Source organism: Anas acuta, chromosome 3, assembly GCF_963932015.1.
Source record: "Anas acuta chromosome 3, bAnaAcu1.1, whole genome shotgun sequence".
Taxonomy (NCBI): Eukaryota; Metazoa; Chordata; class Aves; order Anseriformes; family Anatidae; genus Anas; species Anas acuta.
The window spans coordinates 46,377,535-46,398,463 of record NC_088981.1 but is presented as its reverse complement, the minus strand read 5'-3'; the positions used below and the strand labels follow the sequence as shown (position 1 = coordinate 46,398,463).

General features: G+C 41.4%; 1 long non-coding RNA gene across 3 annotated transcripts in view; it reads right to left on the bottom strand.

Moving 5' to 3' along the window:
* Positions 1–17,213: 17,213 nt before the first annotated feature.
* The window catches only part of LOC137854016 (uncharacterized), a 21,741-nt gene continuing 18,025 nt past the window's right edge, over positions 17,214–20,929 (bottom strand). For all 3 annotated transcript variants that reach the window (XR_011094880.1, XR_011094882.1, XR_011094881.1), the window contains one exon: positions 17,214–18,339. This is a non-coding gene — a long non-coding RNA (uncharacterized lncRNA). The remainder of the gene's footprint in view (positions 18,340–20,929) is intronic.

The following is a 20,929-nucleotide window of genomic DNA, read 5'->3' as shown; positions in this document are numbered from 1 at the left end:
CTTTGATTACCCTTCTAATATTTGCCTTGCAGATGGTTTTCCTGTTTCCATTGCCATATCCCTGATACATGCAATAACATATAAACATTTTAGGAGGTTTTCTCTGACCTTATTCAGCTAATGAATATTCCTGTTATTATCTCCACCTTATAAAATGACTACCGCTCTCACAAGCGATACAACCTTGGGATGGGTAGCACAAGTTTAATGGTGTGGGTTCCTTTCTTATCTCGAGTTTGATCTTTCACCTTCCATTCTGAAAATTATTGTGACTATTGAAAGTATTTGTGCTTTTTTGCAGGTGAAAAAAAAATGGACAAAAACATTAAACAGCATGCTTTAGTCGAATTCCCATTGTGTGAAGCCACACAGTGAGTAGAGAAATAACCTGCAAAGAAAACTTTCAGTAAGCCAGCCAACATAGGTGCTGCCTCATTTCAGTCAGTTCCGTGCCCTTTCTGCACAGGAAGAGCCCTTGAAGGCCAGAAAAGGAGAAGTTCCTTGTGCTTTTCTCTTCCTCTCCAAAATATGTTCTTGCCTTACTTGGTTTTGGCTACAAAATTAATTTGTTCAGAGGCTGGCCTTCTGCTGTATAGCAGGTAGGAAGAAGAGCTCAAATGCTTCCTTAATTGTCCCCAATTTAGCTCTAGCTGTCTTGTTGGAAGGCTTTTATTTCCATAGCTAATGTTACAGTTGGCTCACTTCTGCCCTGCATGCTAGTCCAAGGCTTCCGCAGTCCACTGGGCACATCGAGCTTGATCCTGTGCCATTGAAGTCAATAGGAGTTTTGCCATCAAATGAGCTAGAAGCAGGAGGCAATCCATAATTAGTCAACTCTGATTGCTGGATGCAACTTGCTCTGTAACAGCTACAGCATTATTATTCTCTGCTAATCTGTATCTGCCTAAACACTCTTGGCTAGTGTATTCCTGTGCACTCCCCTCTTTCCAGAGAGGTTAACGGAATGGCAATTGCTGCTCTTTTACATCAGAAAGAGGGGATAGGATGGCATAAAAAACAAAACAACAAACAAACAAACAAAAACATAAAATATTAACTAAGTAAAAGGCCATGGATGGCTGATGCTGGGTACCTACCTTGCTACCAGTGTCAGCAGCACCAGCACTGTCCACAGGGCCTGAATTTATCATGAGCAGAGGTGGCAGCAATGGGTCACAACTCTTCCAGCACTGCCCTGTCACCTCCTGCCCTCATTGCATCTAGTTAGCAGCCCACTGCCTCAGCAGCGTGCTTGGAAAAGGCCCCCTAAAAATCCATTTACACCAAATGGATGGTCATAACTCTCAGGATGCTCTCTAGAGGCAGCACAGCATGACACTGGGGCTATGCATTACTCAGTTTCAGTCAACAGTGATGGTATTTGAGAGAAGAGGAGAGAGCAAGGTTTTAACATGGCTGTAGAGACATGCTGTTATCAATTGGGCTGCGTCTTGGTGTAGGGGCCTGCGTGACAGGCACTGTCATCATCAGCCTCTGAGATTATCATTCATGCTGCTGGAAAGACAACTTTATTGGATTAAATATTGGCATGTGTCTGTGTGGCCCACACAGGTAAAGACTCTGCCTGGGCCTCGCCGGTGCATCTGAGTCACTCTGCGTGGGTGTAATGCTGCTCTGCTTGTTATTAATCTCTCTGAAACCTCTTTGCAGTGATTAAGGGAGCACTGTATGAAAGCAGTCTGCTGTGTGGGCTCTCGCCAAGGAAGACCCACTAAGCAGATTTTGTTGGATCCTTTAGCCAAACTGCTCTTTTCTTGGCAACTGCAATGTGCATCAACATAAATGTAAAGTCAATTCCCAGCGTATTTTTAATGCCCTTTATTCATGTTTTTTGGACACTACACAAACCACTAAAACCAAAGCACGGTACTTAATGTAACCACTCACTTTTCTGATGTGCCACTGTGTATAAATAAGCCTGAGCAGCAGACAAGAGGTCACACTTAAAAGACAGAAAGAAACGAAGAGCATGCGTGTTCTTGCTGGCAACTGCCTTTACATGAAGAAGGGATTTTGGTGGTCCTCTTGTGAGATATGAGTGAGGAGCAGTGCTGGGCACCCCAGCTGCATCCAGTACAGCCCAACAAATGGCCAGGGACCTGCACTGCTACTGCAGCTTTTTCTCCAAACTGTCTGCTAAGGTCTGGGCATTTGGGGAGCAGAAGAGCCCAGCTCTCACCAAGTTCATCATGGAGATGAGACCATATGGCAGTGGCCTGCAGCAACATGGAAGGTCAGTTAACCCTGGCTGTGGGTGAACATAATGATCACAGAGAAAGGTTTAGCCTCTGTGTCACTAAACAGGGCTGGTAGCTATTTTCCATAGCTGAGTCAAGGTGGGAGGGGGACTCTCATTCTCTAGAGGAGGCTCTAGGAGGTTTCATCTGACCCTAATCATTGTATTTTCTGTGAGCTGTGGTACCTTTCACTTCTGTTTACCCTGGTATACATATAGTTTTAAAATTCCCCCCTTTTCTCTTTCCCCATCCCAATTTCTGGCAATTAATCAAAGGGTTTGCTATTCTTCTATGTGCCTCATGATATCTCGTCCTCATATACCAGAAAGTGACTGTCTCTGAAGCAACTTTATGAGGGTAAGCAAAGCAGAGTAAAATAGCAGCAAACTGAAGTTTTTCCAGCTTAGTCTGTCCCAGGAGAGCTAGACGGGGAAAAACAAGACACTGTGAAGGAAGCAAAAAATAAGAATAAAAAAGAAACTGAATAGTCTCAGAAAGGGAGAAAAAAAAAAAGAAAAAAAAAGAATTTAACTTGAGGCAGAATGTCAAATAGATATTTGGAGTTCAGAGTGCTACACCATCCTGACTATACTAACCTTTGACCACCTACAGCAATTTTTATATCAGCAGCTTTGTGTCATTAAGTAATTAATGTTGCGGTGATGTGCCATTTTCTCCTGTATCACTGCACTCACTACACATCAGATGGCCATCATTTCAGCTTCTATTGCATTAAAGTACTTAACAGGAGACACTTCCTTTCTGACTTGATATATTCTGTGTATATGGGTTGTGTATTTTTTTTTTTGCTTTCTAGAGAACAAGAGATCCAATATGCCCAGGAGGCCTTGGAACCACATTTAGCCTATCTATAAGGCCAAAAAGCTCATCCTTAAGAAGGCAGACAAGAACGCCCAAAAGGGAGACATAGGCTCTTTTTATCTTTATTTTTTGCCCCATGCAAAACATATCATATCTTCCTACATATAGCCATAAAATGACACAGGGAAAATGAGGTTACTTACACACACAGGGTCATTTGGCTTTATAAAGCTGTGCAGCCCGGAGTGACTTTCCAAAAGGGCTATGCAGTCAGAGTATTACCCTGCCCGTACAACAGGCAGAGGAAACATCCTTGTTTTACATTTGAGATGGTGCCAGTTCTCCCATTTAATTTCATCTTGCCTCCCTCTCTAGTGCCCATGGAGTAATGTGCAGTAATTGCCACAGCAGGGTGAAACAGTTTCTCCATTGTGGCTTTGGTTCTTGCCATAGGAACCAAGGTGACTTTCTTTCTTTCCCCTACAGCCATCATACAGGCTGGAAACAGAGAGGTCTTTTAGTGGGGTTTTGGCTGACTGTATTTAGATGATATTTAATTTTATAAATTAACTTCAAATACTGTTAAAGAAATGATAAAAACTTGTCTGAAAGGGAACATATATATACATATATGTATATACGTATATAACATATATGTATATATATGTGCAAGTGTGTGCATAAAAGAAATCACAGCACCTTGCTGGACTGGCTGGTGTTAATGGCAGTGGAATAGGGGAAGTGTTAATGCCCCCTTGACCGACCCAGTAAATCCATACTTGAAAAGGAGGGGATTAAAATATCTTAAAAATCATGTGCTGGAAGCTGAGACAGCTTAACGTTTTCCTTATGCTGATGTCAGGTGACTTTTCCAACCCCTACATCGATTATACATACACCAGCAGGTCAAAACAGAAGCACATAAGTACTTCTATATTAAGATTGAACTGCTTGTAAGAAATGTTAGGTGTCTTGACATGGCATGGCTTTGCCTTGCTATCTTTGTCCAGGGACTGCCATGAAACGTCTGAACTGCCTTCAAAGGTTATCATCACCCTCATCTCCATTTTGACCACTTCTCCATTTAATGAGTGTGGGTATGCATGAATGTGTGAGAATCCCTGTGGAAGAGATCCTTTTCAGCTTCACAAACCAGTCATGCTGGTCCCTCATTCAGCTCTTCCTGCAAATGGAGTGGGAGATCATCCAAATTCCTGGCTTCGCTTATCAGAATAAAAAAAAAAAAAAAAAAAGATAAAAAGAGAAAATGCAAACATAGCTGTAACCTACCTGGTGGAAGAGGAGAAATATTAAACTCTACAAAGAAGTTCAAAAATATTGAAAAGTTCAGTGTGGTAAAAGGAGTAGAGATAATAATCAATATCCTAGAATGAGATGTGCTAACAATTACAGGGAAACATTTAATAAGTTCCAACAAAAAGGAAATCTAAAAGAGAAATTCAAATAATCTAAACTCAGAATCTCCCAGAAAGAAAATCCTTTTGCATGTTATTAGAAAATCTCTATGTGACACTGATAAAACCTTGTCTGATATTAGCAATAAATATGAAGAGGAGATAACATTACCCAAAGCATCAGCAATCTGCTTCTGTTCAGTCTTCCAGTAATGCAGTTATAACTTCTGTGACTAACATGAATGAGTGACGAATTTTACAGCCACCCTGTCTGCACAAGATACAACTGCAATGAAATTGCCTTCTTACTCCAGAGAGACACAAAATTTAACTTGTAGCCATCAAAAAGCTGCCTGCAGAGAGGCCAGAAACAGTGAGTCACATTCATACTGAGAAAACAAAACACAACAAAATCGCACACAAAAAATAGGCTCATATTTTGGTTCACATCATTTAAATTCTTTTGACATTATATCCACAGGATCTTGGAAATGACATTTATAACTCCTTATTACTTAATGTATGTGTGTACATGTATACATATGTATATATATAATCCTTTAGCTACAAATGAATGGTAATTTTGTCTGATTCCATTAGAAACCCCTCCAGTTCCATCCACTGTGACTGAAACCAGCAGCTGCTTCCTTGCCAAATTGGATGCAGATTCAAATCCCAGTTGCCCCAAACAGGTAGTATCCAAGGTAGCATCAGCTATTCCAAAGCCATATGAGGAATTCACAGCACCTGTTGGTCCCTTCTGCTCTATACTATGTGTACATCAATTTGTGGCTCACTGGCTGGTACTTACAGGCAGTTCTGCCACCTGTAGTTACCTTGAATTGCATCTCTGTGAATAGCCTTCCTGCAGCAAAGCAACCACCTGTAAGATCTGGAGCAGTGTTTGCAGAAATTCAGCATTGTTTCATCCTAATGTGGGTTTTGGACCTGAGCACCCAGCCACTATGGGTGCTAACCAGCACAGGCAGAGGACTGTACCTTTTGCTCAAAATCTGATTGCAGAGTCTGAACCAGAGAAGTCTGTGGGCTGTGGCCACATGAGGCTGCACTGTGAAAGGGCTGTGCAGAGTGCCAACATCAACAGGAGGCAAAACAAAAATGGGTTATGTTTTATGCTGCTAACTTTTGAGTGTGTTTTAAAAGTTTTTTTTTTTTTTTTTTTTTTTTTTTTTTGTTCAATTAGACTCAGTTCTTATTTCTAGTGGGGGTTGAAAATATTTTCAATATATGACTATTCTTCCAAACAGAAGAGTTACTTATTAGTCTGATATTCTTTACCTATAAGGTGTTTTTAATTCTAAACAAGACACTGTATACTGTACAGCATACCAGAAACAGTATACATATCTTCATAAAACTGCAGACATACAGGTCCCTGGATTTTTCAGAATAACCTAAAGCTTATTTTTAGGATGCTTGGTATTTCTCCTGTTTGGAAACTCAGTATGTCTTACTGTATTTGCAAGGGACTGGAAACAGCTTAAGTAGATACATTTTTGACAAATAACTTTTATCAACCATGGAGAAAAAAAAATAATGAAATAAACACCACTAAAAACTAGCACTATTGTAATTGTATACCTTGTAAAAATGAAAAAATAATTGTGTCTCTCTCTTTGACAACCATCCATCTTCAACATTAATCATCCTCAGAAAGTCACACAATAGTCATTTATTTGAAAAATCCTTTGAAGAGCTTCTCTACTGTCCTCCCACATGAGAAGACTTGGCCCACTCTGCTATACAAGTGCAATGCAGATCTGCATGCACTCTGTGGGAATTTGGGTAGCGAGGCACTGGAACAGACTGCCCAGAGTGGTTGTGGATGCTCCATCCTTGTAAGTGTTCACAAGACCAGGTTGGATGAGGCCCTGGGAAACCTGATATAGTGGGCAGCATCCCTGCAAGTGGCAGGGGGGTTGGAACTAGATGGTCTTTAAGGTCCCTTCCAACCTGAGCCATTCTATTATTCTCTTAAATCAATATGTGTTACTTTATTTTTTTTGTGTATTAATATTATTGTTGAGTGATATTCTTCACTTTATCAAAGGACACATACATCTCACTTCCACAAGAAATCACATTACAGCAGGACCTTACACATATTGTAAATAAAATGAGAAACCTCATTTAGTGGAGCAAGATGGAGCCACTGTTTGGATGGCACCCAAATACACAGAGGTTTGAGAAGTGGCTCCCAAAGATTGCAGGGAGGTGGGAAGGAGATTTAGGGCCGGCTGCAGTCATCTCTGAAAGAAGATGGTGAGTGCCTTGCAGAACAGGCCAATGGGTATCTCAGAGGGCTCCAGCTCCATTGCCTCCCCTACTGCGTGGTGGGGTGTGGATGAGAGTATCTTGTATGTACAGGGAAACATGATGGAGCTCATATTTTGACTGCTGTGAGGACAAAGTGTGAAGATCCTCTTTGTACCATGTACCCTGCTCTATGCCAGTGCCCAGCTCCTGCTTCCTTCCACCTTGAACTTTCCTGACACACAGGGTCTAGGAAAAAATGTGGAGGCCCCTTGAAGGAAGTATACAGTGCTGTTGCGAGTTGGAAAATCAGGTAGGAGTCTTTGTTTACAACCTGAGGGAGAATTAGAGATGCAGCTCTGCCATGGGAAAGAATTATAGGAAGTCTTCCAGCTGTGAAATTTTTAAAACTCCATATGACTTTCAAATGTTCTTATTGCTGTATTTTTGGAGGTCACAGTTTCCAGTTTTGTTTTCAGACATCACTATAATCCCATGTAGTGGACCCTGTTGACATCTCTTGCTGTGTTTCATTTGCAACTGTATGGCATACATAGCAATTAGCTACTCATACACTTTTGTCTGGTATCTAGTCTTCAGCATAATTGATTGCACTTGCATTCTCCATATGCCCTAGGAAGTTTGTCAAAGTCCTAATCTCCTTACACATACACACAAAACAAATATAAAACAAAGCAAAAATAAACATACAAAAACTGAACTCTAAATGCTGGTACCAATATTAAAATATTTCATGGAATTTCCATGGATTTGCTCAGATGTGTGTGCATGTGCCCATCTATGTATGTGTATGTGTGCATTTGAGAATGCACGTGTGCTTGTGTGAGGAGGACAGAGGGAAAACATTCTTTCAAATCCAACTGACCAATTCAGGAGAGCACACTTGTTTGTGCATTTGGCAAATATATTAAATTAAACTGAATAAATAAATTTGGGGTTATATTTGCAAGTATCAAATAGTTACCTTTTTCTGAAGGTGAGTTTTTATAATAAACATGCAGATTCTTTCAGAGTAATATAAGCCAACATCAGCGTGGCCCCAGCCTTGCATTAATTTTTATGACACATATTGTGCCTTGTAAACAACAATTTAGTGCCATGTCTAAAATAAGAATGTAAGAACAGGGTACTGTGACTAATTAAAAATTGCAAAAATAAGGTCAGAATCTTAAAAATGAAGAATATGGCCACTGGAATGTCTTTCATGAACAGGGTTATAAAGCAAAATATCAGTATATATATACATATATATAATAACAAACAATATGTGTATAAATAAAATATAATAAAATAACAATAATTAAAATACAAAATATAAAAAATTAGAGACAGCATCAGTTATATAGATGAACCTTTGATTCCACCAAAGCAAGTAGCAAAATTCATTTCTTACTAACATGTTAAAGAATAAAAGATTTCAACACAGTTTCCTTGTATAAGGACAATAAATGATTTTAAAATTGCTTTTCAGTAAGCACATTGCTTACTTAAAACACAAACTGGAAATACGTATAGTATTGCCTAGTGTTTTTATGTGTGTGTGTGTGTGTGATAGAAATAGAGATGAATGTAATCAAAAGTGAGGTAGTTCCAATAAAAAGGAATGAAATAATAATAATAATAATAATAACAATAACAATAACAATAATAATAATAATAATAATAATAATAATAATAATAATAATAATAATAATAAATATTTTTTCATTAGGTTCACTTTCCACTGTCTCCCTTGCCAATGACTTCCCAGCACCTTTACTTTCTGCCAGTGTATGGCTGGGACTTCTGATGAGGACCTTCAGCATCTGGACATGCTGAGACTTCACTGCTGCCTTTGTCCTGATGCAGCAAACTGTCTCCTTCATGACATGTGTGTGTTACCAGCAAGTCAGGAAGTAGTTGAGACCATGGAGGTGAAACCTTGTGTTTCTCACAAACGTGGTATTGAATACAGGTGTCACAGACAGAGGAAATCCTCCCTGGCAGCCTTTGGGACAGTCTGATTGTGTTCACAGTATGATAGGCACTCCCATGCCTTAGTCACCTCTGCATGTAGATGCCACACAGGCATTACAGGATTTAAGTTTCACAGCATCTTTGCAAAAGGATGTGCCACCTTTGTTTTATACAGAGCAAACTAAAACAGAGGGCAGACTGCAAGCAGAATTTATTTAGATAGAAGTATCCATCTGTGCCATGGATACCCAGTACAAACGTGGCCACCCTGGGGCTCTCTTTCCAGACAACAGAAAGAAGCAGTGTCCTCTGGCAGACATTTATCTCATCCTGTTAGAAGTAGGTCTGATGCACTGCGCTCTTGAAGTGTCCATTTCTCTTCATTTCTTGCTTCTGAAGGGAGACAGAAGTGACCAGCTTGGATGCACACTGTAGTCATTTATGGTGAGAGGACACAATTTCTGCCTTACACAGTGAACTCTTACAGAAAATTTGTATCCCAAGAGAGAAGTGTACCCTGGTCTCCTTAGTCCCAGACAAAAGCTGCCACCAAAACCAGTCCTCCTACTGCTTGGCAAAGGCATAAATGGGACTCTGTGGGTCCCTTGAAAGGCTCCTGGCTGCTCTTGCAACAACTGCAGTTGTTTCAAAAAGAGAGAGATGAGGGAAATCAAGAAGCTAATATTTAAAGGCCTTTGGGCCTCTTCTGTCTCTGCAAGGCTTTTAACAAAATGGAGGAGAGAGTTCGCAGCAGAGGGCTTGTGCTGGGTGTAGCCCTGCTACCCCTAGCATCCTGGCCAGGCAAGTAGGATGTGCCTGGACCAGTCCACCCATGTGTAAAACAGGGCACTAAGCTGCCACTGTTCTCAGCAGACGATGCATGTACCTGAAGTCTTTTCTCACCTCTAGCTTGGTCTCCCTGGTATCTGCTGAAGCAGCTAGTGGGAGATTGCAGTGCTGCTCCCTCTGTCAGTAGATAGTGTCTGATGCCAGCAGTCCCCACATGCCATAGGGATCCCGAACTTTACTGCAAACACTGAGAAGAAATGCTGAGTTTTAGGAACTGGATATTTTTTTATTTTGTGTCTGTAAGAAAGGCTGTTTGTCATGCTCAAGCAAGGCCACCACAAGAGGTTGCTTAGTTATATGTCCGGATCAGAAGCTATAGGTACAAAGACATAAACCCTTGGCTCTGCCTTTGTTACTAGCTCCCATCATCTTTCTTTCTTCTGGTATTTTTATTTAGATCATCTCTCTCTCTATATAGTCACATTACCTTGTCTCTCACTCCTTTTCTTCCTGTTTTCCCCATTGCCAGAGGAACTTACAATTATGCAAATGGGAAAAAAATATATTTTTCAGACAACAGCAGGAAAATCCTGTGTGGGCTCATCTTTTCCCTTCCCAACCAAGCAGATCCTGGACCTGTGCATACCAATGTGAAACCTAGCTGCATTTGAGACACAGAGAGCAGAGTTTGTGTCTTGTTTTCCTGTTCCCCCAGCAAGGTAGAGGCTGAAGGATGATAGATCAACTTGATCCTCACCTCATTGTTGGAGTAAAGGGCTGCACCTTACAGGAGAGACATGCTTCGTCCCCTCTAAGTATTGTTTGTTGCTCCCTCCCGGGAGCAAGAGGAGGGCTGAGGAAGTGATCTGGGCCACCCCTGAACTGCAGGACTCTTCAGGCAACCTAAGACCTTCTGTTTTTGAAGTATTGTTCTGGCATTATGTCTGTCTGCCCTGTTTTTTCTTCTCTACAGCTTTTCTTCCTGTCCTCACACACCCTTCTACCATCCCCTTCTCAGTAAAATGCCGCACAGGGAGGCGAAGCAGCCTGGCACTAGCCTCTCAATATATTTAAACACTAGCAATTCAGTGAGCTGGAAAATTGTAAATCTGCAATTTTATTAAAAAAAGTGGTCACCCTGTTCTTTGGAGCCATGTTCAGAGACAGCAGGATAATTAATGAACCCTGATGTGATACAGAGGCAAAGAATGGCAAATTTTAATAAAATTGGTAAGATGAGTTTTTTAAATTTTAAGAAACAGATTTTCCGTGTCTAGTTTTGCTTATTCTTACAAGAAGAGAAAGGCTGTTAAAGCCATTCTGTGCAGGTTAAAACACTGTCACACAATACTTTTTTCCTCTGAACTAACATGGGGAAGGGGGGTGGGGCTGGGACAAACAACAGAGATTCACATTGAGGCATTAGTAGTGTCTGATAACTGTGTATTCAGTGCCTACCCTGCACTGTGTCTAGACACCTTCCTACTATTTCATGTAACAGCATTTCAAACCAAAACAGAGACAGACCAGAGCTGTCATCACAGCTCATTTTAGTTATAAAGTACATCCTTACTTGATGTGCTGCTAGGAAAGTTAAGCAAGACACACAACCAAAGTAAAAAAGCTTTCAAGTGGGCAATATAAAAGGGGACGCAAAAGGCAACCAAATTGGAAAATAAAGGTGAAAGGTTTCAAAGGTAGGAGAGGAGGCTCTCACATAGAGGGGGAGCATAACTAAAATGAAACAGAACTTGTCATCATCCTTTTAAAGAAATGTGGGCATACTGACAGAGCTGTACTGAATTATGTATAGCGTTGTGAATTATGCGTGCAAAGAAGTATTACTAAAGTATTACTATACAGATGACATACCCCAGGCTGGTGGAGAAAAAGGCCATGAATCTGTATAGCTTGGCTACAAACATAGAAGAAATGGTAAGAAAAGAACTACCAGCTTCTTGAGGGAAATACATTTGAATTAAGGGCAGAGTATGAAGTTACAGTGGAGTACCTCCTCCTGAATAACTAAATGTGCATGTCTCGTTTTTTGTACTAGGAATACTTTTTCTGAATTATTGAAGCTGCTTTAGCAGGAATATGTCTTCTAGAATGAGCCCTTAAGCAGTTAAGCCCTGTGAGAAACAAAGGACTTTGCAGACAAGATGGGCAGTAAGGCAGTCCCTTGGTTGCTGATGGTCACTTGCCTTTGCTAGATTATTCCAATTTCCTAACAGCCAAATGAATAGTTGGCTGGGGCCTGCACCTTCAGTGCTCCTGGGAGGAGCTCTGCTGAGCAAAGAGAAAAGAAACGCTAGGTTGAAAACTTCCACCCTTCCTGTTTCCTTCCAGCTTTGTCATTCAGCTTTTTTTAACACACCCATCATTCAGGAGCTGAATCTTGGCAGAGCCAGCCCTGAAAACATTGGGCATAGCTGAAAGGGTGTGAGATAGTGGTAACTGTCAAGAGTAACTATTAATTCAACCCCATGATACTTAAAGTAGAAGAGCATATCATTTTTTTTCCCCACTTATGTTAAGCTGCATCATTTATGAATATAGTCTGTGTACTAAAAGAACAGCATCTGCTGTGAGCTTGGAAAACAAATTATCACCCATTAGCATCTTTACATAAATATTTTGGGAATTTGTATTTTAATTTTTTATTTCATAAAGGATTCTCTCTTCAATTAGCCCCACAGCCTCTTCGGGTTCTTCCTGTCTGTGTTCTCAGCAGTTATGCACAGCTATAGCAAATCAGACCTCACGAACCACAGGCGCTTGCACGCTTGTTTCCATAGCTGGGTGCAGCACTCAGTGAGAGAAGCCACTCAGGCATATGGCCTGTAATAAGGTGAGCTCCAGCGAGCTGGAACCTCCTGCTTCAACAGCTATTTGGCCATTTGTTTTCTTGCTGCAGCTCTTTGATTATTTCCCTCCCTTTGACAGAATGATGAAAGCAGCCACAGGGTTTATGTGCCACCTCCACCAAATGTTGCCCATATTCCAGTAATCAGGCACAAAACAGAGGAGATGTGCAGGGATAAAGTGCCCACTGAGTCTGGAAGTCCTGGAGATTAAAAGGCACATACTCTGCTAAAGGAAGGATTAATGCATGTACAATTAAAACTGCCCAAACCAGATAGCCAAATCAGGCTTAAAATGAACACTGAGGGTCAGATGAAACAAAAGTTTCATGGAGGCTGCCCATGCAGCAACTGGCAGTCTCAGATTTCTCTCTTACAGAGAGAAAGTCCTGTTACAGGACTGGTGATTATTATTATTTTATGGCATATCTGCTCATTATTACTTTTTTGTTGTTGTTATTTAAAGACATATAAGCTTAAAGGCAGTTGCATATTTCAATACATCTCAGTGAAAAATATCACATAAACAAGTGACATGCCTTGTGCAACATCGGAATTGGAAATAAGCCTGAAAACTTTCCAAAAAATTGGGTGAACACAACATAGGGCTTTAAACAACATAAACAGCTAAGGAAGAAACAAAAAGGAAGAAAAAGCTTCATCCTTGGCCTAAAGAATGGTAAGTTTTAAAATTTCTGAGGAGAATTCAAGGGGACTTTCGGCAAACTAGGCCTTGTTTTCTCTCCTCTCAAAACTATATCTTGAACACATAGGCCAATCAGACATTAATTGTTACTGAAGATACAGAACAACTGCTAGCTTGCCTTCTGAGCCCTGGCACAGTAGAGAGGAAGCTCTACATTTCTCCTAATTGGACACAATGGAAAAATGTTTACATCAAACTGTTTTGCAACAGAGTGGAGCTTTCAGTGGCAGTGAATTTTTCATTCAAGGTTTCTGCTTTCCACATAACTTTTCAATTTTTTGTCAAAAAAACTGAGCTGGCAAACCAAGAAAGTAGACAAAATACTTCAATTCTGAAGGACGATTACAGCACTCCAAAGGTCTCAAGTCTCTCCTGTTTTTGTTCTTGATCAGGGACCTGGCCCCTCAGCCAAACTGCATTTCCCAACAAAGTTCTGGCCAGGCAGCAGCACTGATGCACGCCCTTCCACCTGCACAAGAGGAGAATGTTGTTCATTATGGATGATGTAATGAAATCAAGGAGACAGCACTTTATGTTTATTTGTTGGGACTTTCAATCTCCTACCACCTAATTCAGTCACTGATAAACGAACAGGGAAGAAGAAAGCGTGAGTATCAGGCAACCTGGAAGAGAAATGGGCATGGATCCTTTTAGCCTAGTCAACTGCAGAAGCTATTTTGTGTAGGCAATGAAGCAGTGATAGAGGGCCCTCCAAAAATGAACAGGACAGCCACCGAAGTATGAAAAACCAATTGAGCGGAAAAAGAGGCCACTCGGTCTTGCTCAGTGACAGCCATAGGATGTGTCAGCCAGTTTTCATATAGAGACCACCTCAACACCCAGTCTGAGAGTCAGGGTGCAAGAGAAACGAAAGTGCTGGATGAGAGTTTACACATAAGAAGTGCAAAGAAGACCACATAAAATATGGAGAAGATGCAGGAAAACAGTCTTTGACATCCTCAAGCTGAAAGTGTGCACTGACAGGAGCAGCAACTTAAAGACAACTGATGACTGTACTTACTTTCCAGAGAGGATTGCTTTTGATTTCTCCAGCTAGAGTCTCAGCTGGTGTAACTTAGATAGCTGATTTCTGTAAAATCCATGTCAATTTACCTGTTGAGCCTCTTGCCCTTAGAGAACTGGCATATTATCTAAGGTGAAAAATACATGCTTGGGCTTTGCTTCAACTTCTGTTCAAGCAGAAAATACTGTGAGCTGGAGGCTTCAAAACTGACAATGCTTACTCACAGCTATGCAAAAACAGAGGTAAAAAGACACTTTTACTCCTGAGAACAAAAACAAATCTGGCATTTATTTTTGAAAAGAAAATGGAATCTTCTGAAGCAAGGTGAAGGGTAGGAATGTTAATGTAGGGAAGCTCTTAAACATATCTGCAAAGAGGATCAGAAATAAACATGCAAAAGGAACTTGACACATTTCTCGAAGGGAGAAGTTATGAATGACTGGATATGTTTGAAACTTGGTGAGATGACTTTCAGAACCAAAAGATCAAGAGACTCCTCATCAAGGGAATCTAGGAACAACAGAAAAGGAAGGAGAGGTCAAGGAATATAAGCCCATAGTGAAATCTCTCTTGCTGTATTTCAGGCCTATATTCTTTCTGGTTAGAGCTTGGAGGAAAGAGGAGAGAAAAGGACAGAGGTTTCTGAGCACCTGTCTTTTACAGCTGAGTGACATCCACTGAGCCTGAGGAAAAGGTTTGATTAGGCTCTGTTTGATGAACAAACTCTGATCAATTCTCCTTTGAGTGGCCCTCATTCACTCACCATTCTGTAAAAGGGAAAATAATTGGTGGGCTGATTAAATAAGGAAATGCCAAACAAGGTACCAGATTATAGCAAAAAGCTGATCTATGGGTAGGATTAGACTCTTGATTCTCTAAGTCACACAGAAAAGAAGAGAGAGACAGAGAAACTTATCAGTCACTGGTGAGGAACTTGCTGAATTTTTTTGACCGTATCCTGTGGTAGCAGTATACTGCAGGGCAGTATGCTCAACAGTGCTTCTAGTGCCGTTCCAAAAAAGCTTGGCATATGGCCCCCAATCCAAGTTTAACATCAGTGGACATGTGTGCAGATAATGTGGGAATGTAGGTGGCTCAGTCATTGGTAGGAGCTCAGTGATCATCAGCAGAGTAGTGCAGTAAGAGATCCATGGCTACCCTGCTTTTATCCGTTCCTGTTCCCTCAGTACTAGCTATGCAGAAAATAGCTGAGACAGCAGAGAAGTGCCTGGCATGACTGACATTGCCTACAGCATCTCCGTGGGCTGTTGAGATCTTTTACAACACAGAAGCCACAAGTCAGTGCTTCGGGCCTGGCTGCCACCTGTGGCTCCATCCCAGATTGAGGGCTCACTAGCTCAGCTGCTGCTGCTGCAGCGGCTGTGCTTATCTTTGATCACCTGATCTTAAAATACAAGTTACTATTGAACCAGGCACTGACTTTTCCTTCTCAAAGATGTAGATGCTGGCAAGTGTTTTAGAATTTCATGATGACTATTCCACTGTGTGTGTGGTGTCTGTGTGTATACTCTTGTGATTTGCAATATCCGCTTAGAAGCATTAAAGCAAAATGCCTTTGTCAGCTTTGCCTTTTTCTATTTGACAACTGCTGATGTCATTTTACTTTTGTTTGTGAACCTCAGCCTGCTTGCTGCTGAGTCACAGGAGAAGGCAAATGATAATAAATATAGTCCCTTATCTACCCAGAAAGCTGTGGACCTTTGGAATGACAATCAGAAGGGGAGCCTTTTTTAACCAGATATAGCTGAACAGAAGGTTAATGTTTCCTATGCAAATTCCCCTGTCACTCACAAGCTTTGACTGATGTGGGCTGTATCCTCCAAACAGAAAATGTGAATACCAAGAACCACTAGCTGAGACTGCCCTCACTTATGTTAATAGGAGCAGGGGAAGCACAGGGTTCAGGAATCTGAAACACAGAAAGACAACTGAACCTTTGACATCCATGTTCTGATTTCCACAGAAATCATCCCTCATCCAGCAATCCTCAGTCTTTCACCTGGTTTGCCTGAGCCAAGTAATACTCAAACCATTTTCCTAATTTTTAAGTTTCATAAAAACTCTACTAGCACATTTCAGATTCTCTGAGTAATGGTGGCATCACAGGAGTTGACTGTGTATCAGAAAGGTGCTGGAGTAATTGCTGCTTAATTCTCTGAGGCTGACAGCAAGCTCCACACTGCATTTTATCATAGAATCAAAGAATGGCTTGGGTTGGAAGGGACCTTAAAGACCATCTAGTTCCAACCCCCCTGCCATGGGCAGGAATGCCACCTAGTAGATCAGGTTGCCCACGGCTTCATCCAATCTGGTCTTGAACACTTCCAGGGATGGGGCATCCACAACCTCTGGGCAACCTGTTCCAGTACCTCACCACCCTTTGAGAAAGAAATTCCTTCTGATTTCTAGCCTAAATTTTCCCTCTTTTAGTTTAAAACCATTCCCCCTCATCCAATCACTCTCTGCCTGTGTAAAAAGTCACTATCCATCTTTTCTATAAGCTCCCTTTAAGTACTGAAAGGTTGCAATGAGGTCTCCCCAGACACTTCTCTTTTCTAGGCTGAACAGCCCCAGCTCTCTCTCTGCCTTTCGTTGTAGGAGAGATGCTCCAGACCCTTGATCATCTTCATGGCCCTCCTCTGGACCCATTCTAACAGATCAACATCCTTCTTGTGCTGTGGACCCCAGACCTAGATGCAGCACTTCAGGTGGGGCCTCACAAGGGCAGAGCAGAGAGGGACAATCACCTGCCTCAACCTGCTGTTGATGAAGCCTAGGGTGCAGTTTGGCCTTCAGGGCTGCAGTTGCACACTGCTGGCTCATGTAGAGCTTTTTTTGTCCACCAGAATCCCCAAGTCCTTCTCTGCAGGGCTGCTCTCAATGAGTTCTTCTCCCAGTCTGTACTCATGGGATTGCCTTGACTCATGTGCAGCACCTTACACTTAGACTTCTTGAACCTCATTAGGCTCACATGGGCCCACATGGGCACTGGTATCAGAATGGATCCTTGAGGAATATCCACAGGATATTCCTCAGGATATTCCTCATATTCAATATTCCACAGGATATTCCTCATATTCAATATTCCTCATATCCAATATTCACATGAGGAAGCCACATATCACTGGCTTCCACCTGGACATAGAATCTTTGACTGCAAATCTCTGGCTGCAACCATGCTGTCAATTCCTTATGCAACGAACAGTCTACCCTACAGATAAGGATGTCACGTGGGACTGTCTCCAAGGCTTTATAGAAGTCCAGGTAGATGATATTGGTTGGGCCTCCCTTGTTGACTGATGCAGTGACTTCAACATAGGAGGCCACCAGATCGGTCAGGTACTATTTGTCTTGGTGAAACCATGCTGGCTGTCTCAGATCACCTCCTTGTCTTGCACGTGCCTTGACATTACTTCCAGGAGGATCTGTTCCATGACCTTGCCAGGCACAGAGGTGAGGCTCACTGGTCTGTAGTTCCCCAGGTCTCCTTTCTATCTTTTTAAAAATGGGAGTGATGTTTCCCTTTTTCCAGTCACCAGGAACTTCACCTGACTCCAGAACTTTTCAAACATGAAGGAGAGTGGTTTGGCAATCACAAGAAGGTCTCTGGGGTACTCTGAAAAAGAGTGGTCACAACAGGGTAGCTTCTGGATAAAAGTATAAGAAGAATAATGTGGGATCTCTGGAGTGAAACTCTTGCTACAAACACAAGTCTCTTTATGGGTGTTTGGCTTGAAAATATTCGTTGTTTCTCATGGTCAGGTTTATTCTGCTATAAAGGATTCACTCAAGCAGGCAGCAGGGTAATGCACAGAGACTTCCCTCAGGGCACAAAGAGCAAGGAAGTATCACTTCCAAAACTGTGATTGGCAAATCACAGCAGTTGAAGGTTGCAGTGCTAATGTAGATTCTCCTACGTGCACAGCTAGCAATATAGCATGTTTGGAAGGCTTCCACTGCCTACTATTCTCAGCTCTCTCCTTCCCTCTTTTTACAAAGTTGCATGAAACACAACACAGTGCTACTACTTCCAAAGTCCAGTCCCCTGAGGAAGCCCAGAAAATCATTCTGTTGTTCCACATTTGATTTGCATCCACACTGATTACTCAGGCAGTAATTGAAGGTACATTGAATATGTATTAAAACTACGTTAAAGGTGCAGCACTGCTGTTTTCTCTTCTTAGATGACCTGTAAAGAAATATAAAGAAAGAAAGAAAAAATAATAATTACATTCATGTTCAAGTTATTTAGTCTGACGGCTTTCATCTGAATATTTTTTTGTAAAGGGTTGTAGGCTGAGTTTTGTTGTTGTTCTTGCCATGGCTAATTTAGTTCTCTGCATGTGTTTTAAGCATTTTGCTAAGGCACCACATTGTTTGTAATGACATTGATGGTGACAGAACATCAGCCCCTCTCTAAGGTCCTACACTGGCTGAGGGGAATGCTCCCAGAATCACAGTCTTCTTGTCAGGCCAAAAGGTACATTATAGCCCATCTATTTCAGAAACACATGCCAGCAGGATTGAAATCTGCAAGTTTGTCTGCTCAATATGAGCAGCAAAGAGAGGCTGATCCCCTGCCAAGCAGGAAAGTTGAAGCGACGAGAACATTAGCCCGCTAAGGCACAGTGCTAGACTTGATTGCAGACTTAGCAAGGATAAAACACATTTTATTCACTCCAAAGTGATAGCTTCAAACAGATATTCAAAATATATGGCTGAAATAATTTCTTCTACTCACACTCTAAAAAATATGTCATTGCCTCAGTGCTGGTGGAGCATGGTATGTTACATACTTACCCTTTTCATGGGTTTGACATTAATGCAACTTTAAGCACAGGACTGACAGTTCATTTATTTATTTATTTGAGACAATTCCATGCATTGAACAGGAAAGCATTAGCATCAGCTGGCCTTAGGGCTTTCTAACTGTTTACTCTTCCTAAAAATATGTGCAGTTTCTTAAGAGAGGTTTTGTTGTTCAGTGTGAGCTATGGATTTCCTTTGTTATGGGTTATGGTAGCAAATTTAAATAGAAGCACTTCTGAACTCAAAAGGAAAATAAATGATAGCAACTGAAAGTTTTTCTGGTTTCAGGTGCTTCAGTGACCTCAGTTCAACTCGTCCAAGGCTCAGTAACTTTCCCACTTAATACAGTGGTTAAACACCCTTAGATTTAATGGCACAGAACTCGAGCTTAAACAGAAACGCTTAGCACTGTCTGTCCACCTTCCACAACTGGTGTTGTGATACTTTACAAAAAAAAAAAAAAGTGTTTTCTTTTTGACTGTCCCTCTTACCCCAAGCACACACAAATAACAGCATTTTGGCTGTTCCAGCATGCCCATTGTGTTAGAGCACTGGTTTTTTTGTTTTGTTTTGTTTTGTTTTTTCCCCCATGAGCATCAGCCTGTATAGTAAGTGAGATTCATTTCATGTTACTGGAGCTGTGGAAAAAGTAAGGATGTCTCATCCATGTTGTTTGGTTTTCCTCCCTTAGGAGGGCAGATCTTTCTGTTTTAAGCTGTTTTCCAAGTAGCTGGGATTCATTAACCTCTGCAGCTGCCTTTTTTGCTGGTGCCTGAGAGATTATGGCAGACCAGACATCCAGCTTTTTGACAGCTGCGACTAGAGGAGATGAATCCCACTTTATGTACCAGTCTCTGTTTGGTTGTTGTTGTTAGTTGGGGACACTTCCAAGCCATTCCAGCATACAGTTCTTGCTCAACCTCTTTTTTTGTCTCAGACCTTAATCACAGCAAACTCTGTTGCAAGAAACTCAGCCCCCAGAACTCCGAAGCCATGTCCTCACCCCTAGAAAACCTCATCTGTGACTCTTCATTAAAATACATAAATAAAAATGTTGTCAGAGTTAATTCTGTGTGTGACATGTGCTATCTGAAGTTCTGTATTGCATTTTCATAGTTAGCCATTGCTGCATGCACTAACTGAAAAATATTACAAATATCAAGTGCTTTAAAACTAGCAAGTGTCAAAAAGAATGCTATCTTCTACATGTCGCCTTGCTGCTGGCAACCGTTATGTGCTGTAACAAAGATCTTTTAAACCTTGTCTAACTGTCTTCCACAACTCCTCCCTGACAGAGCTTTAGCTTTTCCATGCTTTTACTCAGGGTATTTTCTTCATGTTACTCCTGTTAACATATCTCTTTGAGAAATCGCTGGGCCGAGACATCTGAGAGAGGTCTGCTGCTGTCAGTGCCCAAGGCCTGACCGACTGGCACTGGGTTTTAAGAGTTGTGTGAGCTTCTGCAACACAGCACAGCCACCAATAGCACTGGCAGACAAGGGCTCCCTGATCCCTGACTTGTTAGTCACAGGTATGCTAGGGACTGATGCAGGTATTTTCTCTTTAAAGTATTATCAACTCTCTTGATGGTGTTATATTCCCTGAGCTGACACTGAGGCTTGTACTTTCATTCTGGTATATTGCATGCTTGATAAATATTTTGGTCTGGATGTCACAGCAGGTAACAAGAAGACTAGACGGATGTTGAGATCAAACTATCTGAAATAGCACCCACCTCTCTGCACAGGGCTGAGGTGCTGTCTGTCTGCATTGCAGTCCATGCTCCCATGTCTATCTGGATTGGGGAATTTGTTACAGGATGTTGTGGATCCCTCTCTATCTCTACCCAAAATAAAACTTTTTTTTTTTCTTTTTTTTTTTTCAGAACAAAAATATGAGGCAACAGATACTAAGATCTTGTCATGACATTGAGGGAGTGAGGCATCAGGCTACAATACAATAGTGTGGTG